General features: G+C 44.3%; 1 protein-coding gene across 1 annotated transcript in view; it reads right to left on the bottom strand.

Annotated features, from left to right (window-relative positions):
• Nucleotides 1-10,488, bottom strand: part of NR6A1 (nuclear receptor subfamily 6 group A member 1) — a 207,470-nt gene extending 196,982 nt beyond the window's left edge. Inside the window, exon 1 of the mRNA XM_066579777.1 lies at nucleotides 10,482-10,488. The gene's annotated coding sequence lies outside the window, so the exon portion shown is untranslated. The remainder of the gene's footprint in view (nucleotides 1-10,481) is intronic.
• Nucleotides 10,489-12,957: the final 2,469 nt, after the last annotated feature.

Below are 12,957 nucleotides of genomic sequence, written 5' to 3'. Positions count from 1 at the left end.
CAATGTGCAAATCGACTACAGAAGCAAGGATAGCTCCCGATACTGGTTACGCTCACCTGGTGTCATGGAGCTGGGTGCACAACAACCAGTGGCACCCTATGACCACAGCTGCAGCCTTTTCCGTATGGGTCCCAACCAGGAATCTCGTGTGAATTGGATCCAATGCTGCAGTGGGAGGAACTCTTTCCTCTCTCCCTCGTTGGCTCCAGTACATTTCATAGTGGTGGTGCCTGGTATAACAGCTCAATCCCATTCCCTTGAATGGAACTAAGCTGTTCTAAAGTCATGTGAAATCACTGGCCTACGAAAAGTCAGTAGCGCTCACCCAAGCACAGTGGTCCCTTCAAACAAGTGACCCCCAACGATAAGATATAGCTGACCTATCCCAAGGATAGCTCATAAACATTAGAATACTGGAAAATAACAGAATCCGGACACACCCCGTTCGTCAATGGGGCCCGTTGGGCGCGAGCATGTGCCAGATCCAGCTCTTCCAGTTGTCTAGTTCATAGGATGGAGATAAATAGCAGAACTAATTAGCGGTAATGTGAACAAGCACTTGAGCCTCGGATGTAGCAGTTTTGTAGCAGGATCTTCTATACAAGAGCTCAGAATGACGTGCAGATCCATGGCTTCTACTGAAGCATAATGGCTCTCGCGTTCTGCAGGCAGCAGATGTCAAGCTGTAACTTTGAAATGTTACTTTTTCTAGTGGTTTGTTTGCACAAATAGGCTTATTCACATCCTCTTCTGCTTCTGACATTTAAGGGTTTTCTATACAACACAGATACACAACTCTTCAATAGTCATCTACTTGTCTGGCTGAAGTGGATGCTCATGAATGGATGCAACCTTCTGCTCGGACTTGCCTCTGGGCAATGTGAAAGAACGTGCAAGCACTTCAAATTCTTTGTGAGGAAAGAAATTACACATGGATGAATATCATAGATTGACCCATGACTTTATTTAATGGTACTTATACTTTTTATTTTATAACAACCCAATATTGAATTTAATACTCTTTAAAGAGACTCTCTGTCACCTACTTTCAGCCCTATGACACAAGCTTATGGGATAATGTAGGTGACCTGCTGAGTACGGGGATGTAAGTATTATACTCCCCTTCCCAGTCATTTCCATGTTGTCAGCTGCCACTGAGTTGTATTGAGTGGCGCTACCAAGTAGTCCGCCCATTATAAAGTTAGAATGGTTGGACTACCTAGCAGTACTGCTCAATGGCTTCCAGTGCTGAAATCATCGGGGAAACTACGGGGCGGTACATATAACATTTACATCCCCGGACTCAGCGGGTCACCTACGTTTAGCCCATAAGCTCAGCTGATAGGGCTAAAAGTAGGTGACAAATTCCCATTAGCATTGTTTAACTCTTAACATGATACCTCTGCAGGCAGGCAGGCATACTATGATAATGACGGAATTGTGTGGAAGTGGCTCTATAATGGAAAACCAGGGTTGGTTATCAATAGTATGGTACATACTCAGATTGGGCCACAGTTACCAGTTGGGTTCTGCATCGGTCAGTTTTGAGTCGTCATAGAAGAATTTTATATTAAAAGGTCATTTTTTTCAGATGATATTAAAAGGTATGTAAAGAAGTCAGCACAAAAGAGGAAAGTATTGTAGTGCAAAGGAATCTGGATAAGTTGGGGGATTGTGCAGATACGTGGCAAATGAGGTTTAACACTGATAAATGTGAGGTTATACACATGGGCAGGGAAATACATGTCAGCATTACACACTGAATGGGAAACACTGGGCAAAACTGACATGGAAAAGGACTCAGGGATTTTAGTTAAAGGGGTTGTCCAGTTGTATACTGTGGTCTATTCTCACAATATGCCATCAATAGAAGATCGGCTGGTCTTTGCCATCCAGGACCCGCACTGGTCAGTTTCCTGCAGAATTCAGCGCGGTGCACTAGCATACTGGACTTGCTGAACAGCTGATCAGTGGGGTCACCGCCGGCAGTTCACCATCGATCTACTATTGATGACCTATCCTGTGGATTGGCTATCAGTAGTTTATATTTGGACAATTCCTTAGACTGTAAGCCTAACTGAAGCAACCAGTGTCAGGCAGCTGCTGCCAAGGCAAACAGGATCATGGGGTGCATCAAAAGAGGTCTAGGGGCACATGAGGAGAACATTGTTCTTCCTCTTTACAAGTCGCTGGTCAGACCACACATGTAATATTCTGTACAGTTTGCGCAGAGCATAGGATTTGAACTTGAGCAGGTTTAAATAAATGGAATGGGCGGACTACAATACCCAGAGAGGCTGTAAACAATAGGCTTTTATAGTTTAGAAAAAAAACAAGACACCTGAGGGACGACCTAATAACTATGTATAAATATATCAGGGGACAATACAGAGATTTGTCCCATCATCTGTTTATACCCAGGACATGGGGTCGCCCGCTAAGTCTACAGGAGAGAAGGTTGCTATATCAATATAGGAGGGGGTTCTTTACTGTAAGAGCAGTGAGACTATGGAACTCTGCCTGGGGAAATGTTGATGGCAAACTCACTAAAAGAGTACAAGAGGGTCCCAGAAGTCTTTCTTGAGTGTAATATAATCACTAGATTACTTCAGAAGGGTTGGTGATCCTGGGCCCAGAATTTATGTTGATTGTCAGACTTTGACTCCTTTCAGGAAAAGTACTGCAGGCTAATAGGCTGAGATAGATAGATGGATATGGGATAGATAGATGAATCAGGAAAGTTCAGTATTATATGTTTCTGTTGAGTCATTCCAAAAAATCCACAATGCACTTTCCCACCCAAAACAAATAAGATGTGGGAAGTATGCGGGTGACAGGGAAATTGGATTGGAAAGGGTTAAGATACTATTGCTAAATATTAAAAGGGATTTCGTCATTGCAACAAAACCCCATCCATCCACTGGGCCCAGCCTAAAATAAAAAAAATGGGACATACTCACCTGTCGTGGAGCCCCGAAATGCAGCTGAGAGACGCCCGCAGTATTAGCGCCAATTTCTGGGTAGACGGCTGGTAAAAGTCAGGTGCCCGCTGTGGCCAGTTTGTTGTAATGACAAAACCCCTTTAAAGGGTTCAATAGCCCCCCTAATTACTTGCTTTAATGTGACAAAATGAAAATAGTTATCCCCGGATATTTCTTATGCACAAGAGACACATATAATATTAAAAAGGATGCCTTTTATGCGAAGCACCCTAGTTACCCTACAATATTCCAGCCCCACTGAAAGGAGTTTTAATTATAATAAAATATCCTATAGCATATCAGCTTATCCAAGAGAAAACAGATATGCATGGCAGATATGTCATATTAGTTCATTCTATAAACAATCTAGTATATACACACTAGCTTTAATTTATACCCCAAACAAAAAACAAAGGTGTTTTACACATAAAATTCTTTTGAAATGCAAACAAGGCAAATTACTCATCTGCGGTGATTTCAATGCAGTCTCAGACACGACAATTGACACCCCCTCTAATTTACACAGTCCTGCCCGCTCCTTAAGCAACATATGGTGGAAGGAAGAACTTTTTAACGTATGGCGAACAATGTATAGTTCTTCCTTCAACTCAAGTGTTCACAACAGTTACATGAGGATTGTCATGTCCATCGTAGATAGAAACCTACTACTGCTTTCTCAAGAGTCAACAAGCGAGACGATCATCTCGCCTGACCATGATGTGATCTCCGTGTCCCTAGTGGCACAATACATCACAGAAGGGGAAATCAAGGATAAAAACAATCACAGAAAATGTCCGTTACTTACTGACTGAGGAGTGCATATAGATGCATCCTCCTCTCACCATGCAGGTAGCTGACTACCAAATGGAGGAGCCAGTAACACCTGTGAGGGCAATTTTCTGTGATTGTTTTTAATTCTTGATTTCCCCTTCTGTGATGCATTTATATTAGTGTAGGGACCCACTACAACGCAAGGAACCGTGAAGTGGTTAGTGGGCTCATGTATCTTGGCCAACATCCAACCAATGCCTTGCATTTATTATCTATCATTCACATGCAGTGTGGCATTAACCTCCAGGGGGAGCCCAGGGTGGCAGTACCAATGTGGTTCACTGATGGATATGCAGGGCAACCTGCCGAATTATCATGGCATCACTAATAGGCTGCATGGTGAACTACATATATCAGAATGGTCTGACACCCTGTATCCACTATGTGTGGGAGTGTACAACAAGCATCCACCCCCCTCATTATCAGGAGGCAGTGTGAGTGGGTGTTTTATTGGTGCCCTCACAGGTGTTACTGGCTCCTCCATTTGGTAGTCAGCTACCTGCATGGTGAGAGGAGGATGCATCTATATGCACTAGTGGCACAATATGACCAAACACCAACATATCTTTGGCAAAGTAACGTTTTCTCAGGAGGGACATAGGAATAATTTGGAGATTTTAAAGGAATACTTGCATTCCCCGAAGTAAACCCTCATGTTTTATGGAATACCCACACAGAGCCTACATAAGGAGGCACATTTATCAGAGTAGGCAATTACATGAAAAAAGAAAGAACTAAAATTCTAAACGAGCCACTTCATAAAATTAAAGTACTCGAAAAATAAAACAGAAGCAGACAACCCAGCAGGCAGAAGAGCTTTTTCTAATGTAGATATAAGCTGCAAAACCACTTGCTTCAAACAAGAGAAAGTGAAAAGGATCAAAGCTAGAAATGAGCGAACGTACTCGTTTAGGACGGTTTTGCACTCGAGCACCACTTTTTCCGAGTAACTGACTACTTGGACGAAAAGATTCGGGGGGCGGCGTGGTGGATAGCAGTGGGGAACAGGGGGGAGCTCTCTCTCCCCCTCCCCTCTGCAACCCCCTGCTCACCCCCGCGCCTTCCGAATCTTTTCGCCCGAGTAGTCGGTTACTCGGAAAAAGCGGTGCTCGAGTGCAAAACCGTCCTAAACGAGTACGCTCGCTCATCTCTAATCAAAGACCAATATTACTCGCAAAATAATAAGTCTGGGAAATTATTGGCTTCTTGTCTTAAAGCCCGACACCTTAAATCGCAGATTACAGATCTGCTAGGCGAAAATAACAGAAGGAAAACGTACGAATCCTTTAGACAAACAGTTTTTCGGATTACTCTTCGGCCTTTCATAACTTGAAAGATGACCTTCTTACAACTATTCCATATATAGAGAGGCAGAATCAACGGCAAAAAGTCCCAGTATATATTACAACATGGTCTGCACAGCAAGGTAGTAGCGACGACGTTTCGATCCGGGTAGGATCTTCCTCAAGCTCTTTTTCCAAGCATAACACAGCAGATTAAAAAATATTTATAAAATATTAACTTACCTACTCTCCGAAACTCAGAGAAGTCGTAGATTCCCCAATTACAGTAGCAAAAGGGCTTAAGCATATCAATTCTCTACCAACTGGTCAATCACCAGGCCAGACAGCCTGACAAATGTTTATTATAAAACCTTTTGAGATACTTTATTCCCACATACTGTACGGGCAAAGCCTTACAGCTAGTGGTTACAGAAGGTTCCTTTCCTAAAGAAGGCCAACAAGCCTTTCCCTAAACTGGGGAAGCAACCAGATGTCCCACAGAATTTTCAGCATATATCATTATTAACCCCTTCCCGCTATATGACGTACATTATCCTTTTTCCTTCGAGATATACTGATACATTATGATTTTTCATCAATTTCATGCCCACAATGTAAATGAACTAACCGTTATGACTACCGTACAATTGGTTCTACATATAGAAGAGATCTGAGTACACAGGAGAACCTTAACTAAGCATCTTTCATGTATCCAGTTGTGACGAGACATAATAGACTCACCCTTAGGCCCCCTGCACACGGGCGGAAACTCTGCGGCAGGATTTCCCGCAGAATTTCCGCCAGTGGAAGCTGCCGTAGGATTGCGCTAAAAAATGCAATCCTATGCAGACGGCCGGGATTTGTCCGTGTGAAATCATGCGCAGTAAACAAATCGTGGCATATTCTATTTCTGTGCGCGTCTCTCAGAGGCCCGCAAAGAAATGTCACTGCCGATCCGTCGGCTTAGCTCTGCACATGCGCCGGGTGCTGGCACATCAAAGGGCCGAAGCCGCGGGAGAGGTGAGTGCCACGCTGGTCCCTGCAGAGGCTTGGGTCAGGTCCCGCTGCTAGAATTCTCGCAGCAGGATCCGACCCGGCCGTCTGCAGGCGGCCTTAAGTGTATAGATGTGATGGAAACGGTTTAATTAACATTACTATTGTGGACAGATATACATAACGGTGTGTCTCAGAACCTCTATGTTTGTTTATAATGTTCTCCATTTTCACTGTGAAAAATCAATTAAATATTTGAAGTTAAAGTGGGGTGCCCAGAACTGGACACAGTATTCCAGATGAGGTCTGACTAAGGCCTCATGTTCATGGGCGGGTTGGATTCTGCATGCGGGAGCCTGCGGCAGAATCAGACCCTGCCTGTGGCCGAGGGCCGTGCTTACCGGTCCGGGCCTTCACTGCGTACATGTGCGGTAGCGCCGGCCAGCGCGCTGCCACACATGCGCAGTAGAATTTTTCTCAAATCTCCTGCTTTCCTGCGGAATCCGTGGCCTGTCCGTAATTCAACTGCGGATGAGCCGCAGATCGGACGGCTTTAATGGAAGTTGTCCGTGCGGCAGCAAAATGAGCATGCTGTGGTTTGTTTTATGGACCAGAAGGTGCTCAAAATAATTCCACATGTTTTAATTAAGCTGCAAACGCCTATGTCTTCCTATGGTCGGTTTGAATTGTGCAATTCAAATTCGCCCGTGGACATTGGGCCTAGGGAAGAGTAGAGGACACTGACGTAACCATAGGGGATGCAGGGGGTGCAGTTGCTCCCGGGCTCAGGACACTTAGGGGGCCCATAAGGCCTATCTTCTCCATATAGTAAGCAGAGTAGCATAAATAGAGCATTACAGGGCCCTGTTACAGATTTTGCATTGGGGCCCAGGAGCTTCAAGGTACACCTCTGATAGAAGGGAATAATTACCTCATGTGATCTAGACTATGTTTCTCTTATACATCACAGAATTGGGTTTGCCTTTTTGGCTGCTGCATCACACTGTTGACTCATGTTCAGTCTATGATCTATTAGTATATCCAAGTCTTTTTCACATGTTCTGCCGATTAGCCCGATTCCTCCCATTCTGTATGTGCTTTCTTCATTTTTCTTGCCCAGATGTAGCACTTTGCATTTCTCCTAGTTAAATACCATTCTGTTAGTCGCTGCCCACTGTGCAAGCTTTTCTAGATCTTTTTGAATCCTCTCTCTCTTCCCTAGTGTTATCTATCCCTCCTAGCTTTGAGTTGTCTGCAAATTTAATCAGTTTCCCATCAATTCCCTCTTCCAGATCATTTATAAAAATGTTAACCACTGGGCCTAGGACAGAGCCTTGTGGTACCCCACTTGATACATTCTTTCAAATACAACCATCTATGACCACTCTTTGGCCTCATGCCCACAGCCGGTTCTGATCACGCTGAGAGAATTCATGCAGCAGGATGAGACATGTGCCCTGGCATTGACCTCATACTCACCCGTCCGGCTTCTTCTCCTCCGCTATGTGATGTGGGGGCTGTCGCACAAACGTGCAATGCACAGAGTGGAGCTGGCGTGTCACGGGTGACATCTTTGTGCGGGCCTCTGTGACGCCATCACAGAAATAGAACATGCCGCATTTTGTTTACCGCGCGGATTTTCACATGGTTAAAACGCGGCAGTGAGCATAGGATTGCATTAAACTAATGCAATCCTATGTACAGCGTACCACGGCGGAAATTCGGCAGAAAAAACCCTGCAGAATTTCCATCCGTGGGCATTGGGTCTTTGAGTACGATCACTCAGCCAGTTGTGAATCCACCTGACAGATGCCTTGTCAATCCCACATTTGGTCATTTTTTTCAATAAGCATGGTATCCATTTTTCCTGGCTACCCTATACACTTGAACGTTTGGCTCAGCAGAATATTCATGTGTTTAGGGAGATAAGCTGTAGTCAGACACCTCTAGTGCCAGCTTGTCCCCTGGGTAACAAAAGGATCGGGTGCTGGAAATCAACATCCCCATTTCTTCTTTCACCTTACATCATGGGTCAGGGAAAACTTGACCCGCCCCTATACATATCAGATTGTCCTTCAGCACCGCTGTGATCAGTTAAGAGAACAGTCCATATGATAAAAGTCTATATTGGTAGAACACCTTTTATCATCGATCCATTGGGTAGATACCACAAGTCTGATCGGTGGGAGTCTCAGTGCCGAGATCCCCACCAACCCTGAAAACCGGGGTCCCATATTCCCATTTTCTGTTACTGTGGAGATGCATGTGATGTCTGACTGAATGTGGTGATAGTCGCGCATGTGCAGCCGCCACTTCACTCATTTCAATGGGAGATGACAGAAATGGCTGAGTGCTGGTACTCTGCTATGCTATATCTCCAACAGTCCCACTGAAAATGAATAGAGCAGCACTATGCATGAGTGTCCCTCACTCCATTCATGGTATTATGTGCCCTAACCAGTCCTTTGCCCATCACTTTCCCCCTCCCAAGTGTCAAAAAACCCATTTAAAGGGATTGTCTAGTTAAAACTAAAAATCACCTTTAAAGGGGTTGTCTCGTGGCAAGCATCAAAATTTAACATTACCCCATTCACCCTGTCACCCCCCTGGCATAAAATAGCAAACTAAAGTGGTTTTTAAACCGCTTGCTACTCACCGATCCGACAAAATAAGGAATTTAAAAAATCTACCCCTAAGATGGCCGCCGGTCCTTTCCCAGGGATGCACTGCGGTTTTCTCCCATGGTGCACCGCGGGTCTTCTCCCATGGTGCACCATGGGCTCTGTGCGTTCCATTGCCGATTCCAGCCTCCTGATTGGCTGGAATCGGCAGACGTGATGGGGCGGAGCTATGATGACGACGCGGTGACCAGCTCTCCGGCACGAGCGGCCCCATTCACCAGGCAGAAGACCGGACTGCGCAAGCGCGTCTAAAAAAGCAGGAAGCCAGCGAAATTAGACGGAGCCATGGAGACGGGGACGCTAGCAACGGAGCAGGTAAGTGAATAACTTCTGTATGGCCAATATTTAATGCACGATGTACATTACAAAGTGCATTAATATGGCCATACAGAAGTGCTTAACCCCACTTGATTTCGCGAGACAACCCCTTTAACATTTATAGCCACATCACTTAAACCACCACCACCACAAACAGATCCTTACCCTCCTCAGCCCTGGCAATCCAGCGCTGTGGTTCCCCAATTCACCCAGTTTCAGCTAGAAGTGGAAGTCAGGTGACTGCTGCCTACCAAAGGCCATAACATCATCATTCCAAACTCCAGTGATCATGGCGCCCAAGATGCGAGTGCTGGTGCCAGGAGAACGAGCAGTGACGCTGTGGCCTCTGATTGTCAGGTGGCAGTCATCTGAATTTTGCTGTCAACAGGCATCGGGAGAACGGGAGAATTGTAGGGCTGGAGTGCTGGATCACCGGTACTGAGGAGGGTAAGTAGCGGCTCGTTTTTTTTTTTTTGTTTGTTTTAAGTAATATGGCTCTAAAAAGTTTTTTTTTTTTAATTGGACCAATCCCTTTAACTGGATGCCAACTATTTTGGTGAATTCCCACGAGGCTGGATTACTGCAGAAATTGCTGTGGCTGAAAATTTGTTTCACACAAATTTGTTTCTGCAAACCTCAACAGAAAAGTTACTGAAATTTCTGCAATAAATTTACAGTGCATACAGCGGTGGACAAAAATATGTAAACACCGTACAAAATGCATGGGATTTTTATTCATTAGAACTAAGTTGCGCTTTTGACCCCTGCCTGACTGAGAACTTTCCCACCAAATTGGTCTTGACTTCACCTCTTGCCCTGCTCCGGGTGATTTTGGGAACCAGCTGGTAATAGCAGCAGAGTGACTCAAACTCCTGGACAATAGAGCCTTCTTGCTGAGGCAGATATTCACATCTGTCCGGCAGCATCTGTGTTATTTCACCTTCCCTTAAAATTGGTCTCTACATGTCTTATTGAAATAGGATTTATAATCCCATTTAACTTAAGGCATGCATTTTGTAGGGTGTTTCCATATTTTTGTCCACCCCTTATAAATACATCTTTACAGTTGTAACTTTTTTTTCAACATAGCAGTGAGCTAAAATAGATCACCAGGGGTAAAACAGAACAGTCAATGCATAAAATAGAAAGACAGAGAACTGACACTACCCTACGTTATGGTGACCTAATAAACCGCAAACTACTCTGCGGTATTCAACGCTTCTTTTAGGATTGCGTTGGAACACAAACACTACAGTGAATACTAAAAATTTCACTTTTTCTTGACTGCAATGTCTGAGAAATAAAAAACACGGAGTGAACATGATCTGTAACATTACTTATTTCACCACAGCTTTCACTCTTCCGTGTGACACCAGAATGAATTGAAAACTTACCGGCCTGTTCATTCTCCTCAGGAAGGTCTTTATAAAGTCCTGCAAAAAATATGAGGAACTGTGTTAGTGACAACACCGCATAACACAGAGGAAGGGCTGTACATGTACGCTGCAGGCTTACAGAAGGAGGACTCCCTACATATGGTCAACTGCTAGAGAACAATGAATGTTACTTAAGTCTTTCCACCATATTAACAATATAGGTTTAGCGGTCCGTCTTCTGGATGGGATACCCACTGTGCTACTAAACCAAACTTTAACTAATACTTTATATTCATATGAAGCGTATTCCGCTGCACCAAAATCTGCAACATATTTTGCATTGCCAATTTTGGTGCTGATCCACACTAAAATCCACTCCATTTGGTACGGATTTTATGCCGTTTTTGCTGAGACTCTAGCAGATTTCACCCTTCCAATTAAAGGGGTGAAGTCTGCTGCTGTTTACACCAATGGTGCAGATTTTGAAGCATTTTTGCTGGGGAATTTGGTGTAAATTTTTGTGCAGTTTTTCCACGTCCAAAAATCGGCACTATTTCTGCTCCATGTGACAATACCCTCAGGGTGAAATAGAATTAGACCAGCATATAAAATGCCAGTCTGAAGGTGGACGCTCACTGGTGTTTTTTTGTCCACTGCAATGCGAGAGTAAAGTTAAAGTCTCACATCGCAGTGCGAGAAAAAAGTCGGCATCACGCCGGGATATCGGCATGACGCCGGCATTTCGCCAGTCTTTTCAATGGGGCCAGCAGCAGCAGCACTAGCCCCATTGAAAAGAGATGCAGAATGTCGGGGACTTCTACCACAGCTGTGACAGAAGTCCCCGACATTCTATTCTATTGCTTTCTACAAAGCCCCGCAGAATGATTATCGGGGAAGGGCTTGAAATATAAGCCCTTCCCCGATAATCATCAAAAAGTGTGTAAAAAATGTATTCACCTCTCTGGCGCTCAGATGCGTCCTGCGGCAGTCTCCTCGGTACTGCTATTAAGCTCTTTCAGCAGTCGGGGATTTAAAAATCCCCGCCTCCTGAAAGGGCTGTGCAAATTGGCTTAGGGCTCAGACAATAGCAGCTACTGCTTAGCTATTGGCTGAGCGCTCAGCCAATCACACATAGCCCTTAGCTATTCATTCATAAATAGCTAAGATATAGCAATGGAATAAAATGCCGCGGACTTCTGCCACAACTGTCACAGCTGTGGCAGAGGATTCCTTCATCCCTGTGGTCCCCGCGGCATTCTCCCTATGTTTTCAATGGGGCTAGCGCTGCTGTCGCTGGCCCCATTGAAACCACTAGTGATATGCCGATTCTATACCGGCGTCTTTCTTGCGCTGCGAGGCGACAATTTTCTTGTGCTCTCGCAGCGCAAGAGAGAAAATATCACTAGTGAGCGTCCGCCCTAAGTGTCCCAAATTGAAGTGTTCCAGTTATCTCATGGAGTGGGGGTAGGGGGCAGGCAATACATTGCACATAAAATTGAGTGTCGTCTGGCTTTGACAGCTGAGAGTTACCCACACCTCCTGAGATCAGTGCTCGTTCAGATTGCAGGTATTAACCCTTTAAATGTCCTAATCGAATTTTGGGGTCTTGAACACCCCCACCCCCCACCCCCTCCCACGATAAGATAGTGCGGTGTCATTCAGTTTCAATGGCAGCCGGGGGCCTTCTGAAGGCCCCAAGGCTGCCACTCCAGATGTATTAACCACTCTGTGACGAAGCCTGTTTGCGCCTTAGTGACGGAGCCAAATTTTGAAAATCTGACATGTGTCACTTAACATAGCATAACTCCGTAAAGGCTTTGCAAATCCAAGTGATTCTGACATTGTTTTTTCGTCACATGTTATACTTCATATAGGTGGTGAAAATAGACCCATAGAATTTATGAATATTTATTAAAAGTGAAAATATTGGGAAATTTTTTTTAAAAAATGTCTTTTTTTCACATTTTCAACTGTAATTACGCAAATATGTGCAAACATACTGTACAAGGTATATATTTCCATCAGTTTACTTTATTCTGGATGCACATTTGAAAAACTTTCGTGTTTTTTTTTTAACCAGTTAGGAGACATACAAATTTAACATTACTTTTCAGCATTTTGAGGAACACTTTGGTTTCCTACACCAAGCCAAGATTGCAAAAGCTCATAGGTGTCAGAATGATAGATACCCCCACAAATGACCCCATTATAAAAACTACACCCCTTAATGTATTCACTGAGGGGGGTCAGGAGTATTTTGACTGCACAGTTTTTTTTCAGGAGTTAATGCAATTTAGAAGAGAAGAAAAAAAAACTAAAAAACACACATTTTTGCAAATATGTCATTTTAAAGACATATTCTTTTCTATAGTGCACATGAGAATAAGGAGTGACACCCCAAAATGGATACCCCTGTTTCTCCCGTGTTCAGAGACATACCCATTGTGGCCCTAATCTTATGTCTCGATGCACAACGGGGCCCAAAATGAAAGGA

This window comes from Eleutherodactylus coqui, chromosome 10 (assembly GCF_035609145.1).
Source record: "Eleutherodactylus coqui strain aEleCoq1 chromosome 10, aEleCoq1.hap1, whole genome shotgun sequence".
NCBI classification, from domain to species: domain Eukaryota; kingdom Metazoa; phylum Chordata; class Amphibia; order Anura; family Eleutherodactylidae; genus Eleutherodactylus; species Eleutherodactylus coqui.
Note: the sequence above shows the minus strand (reverse complement) of the source record. Positions and strands in the feature narration are given on the sequence as shown.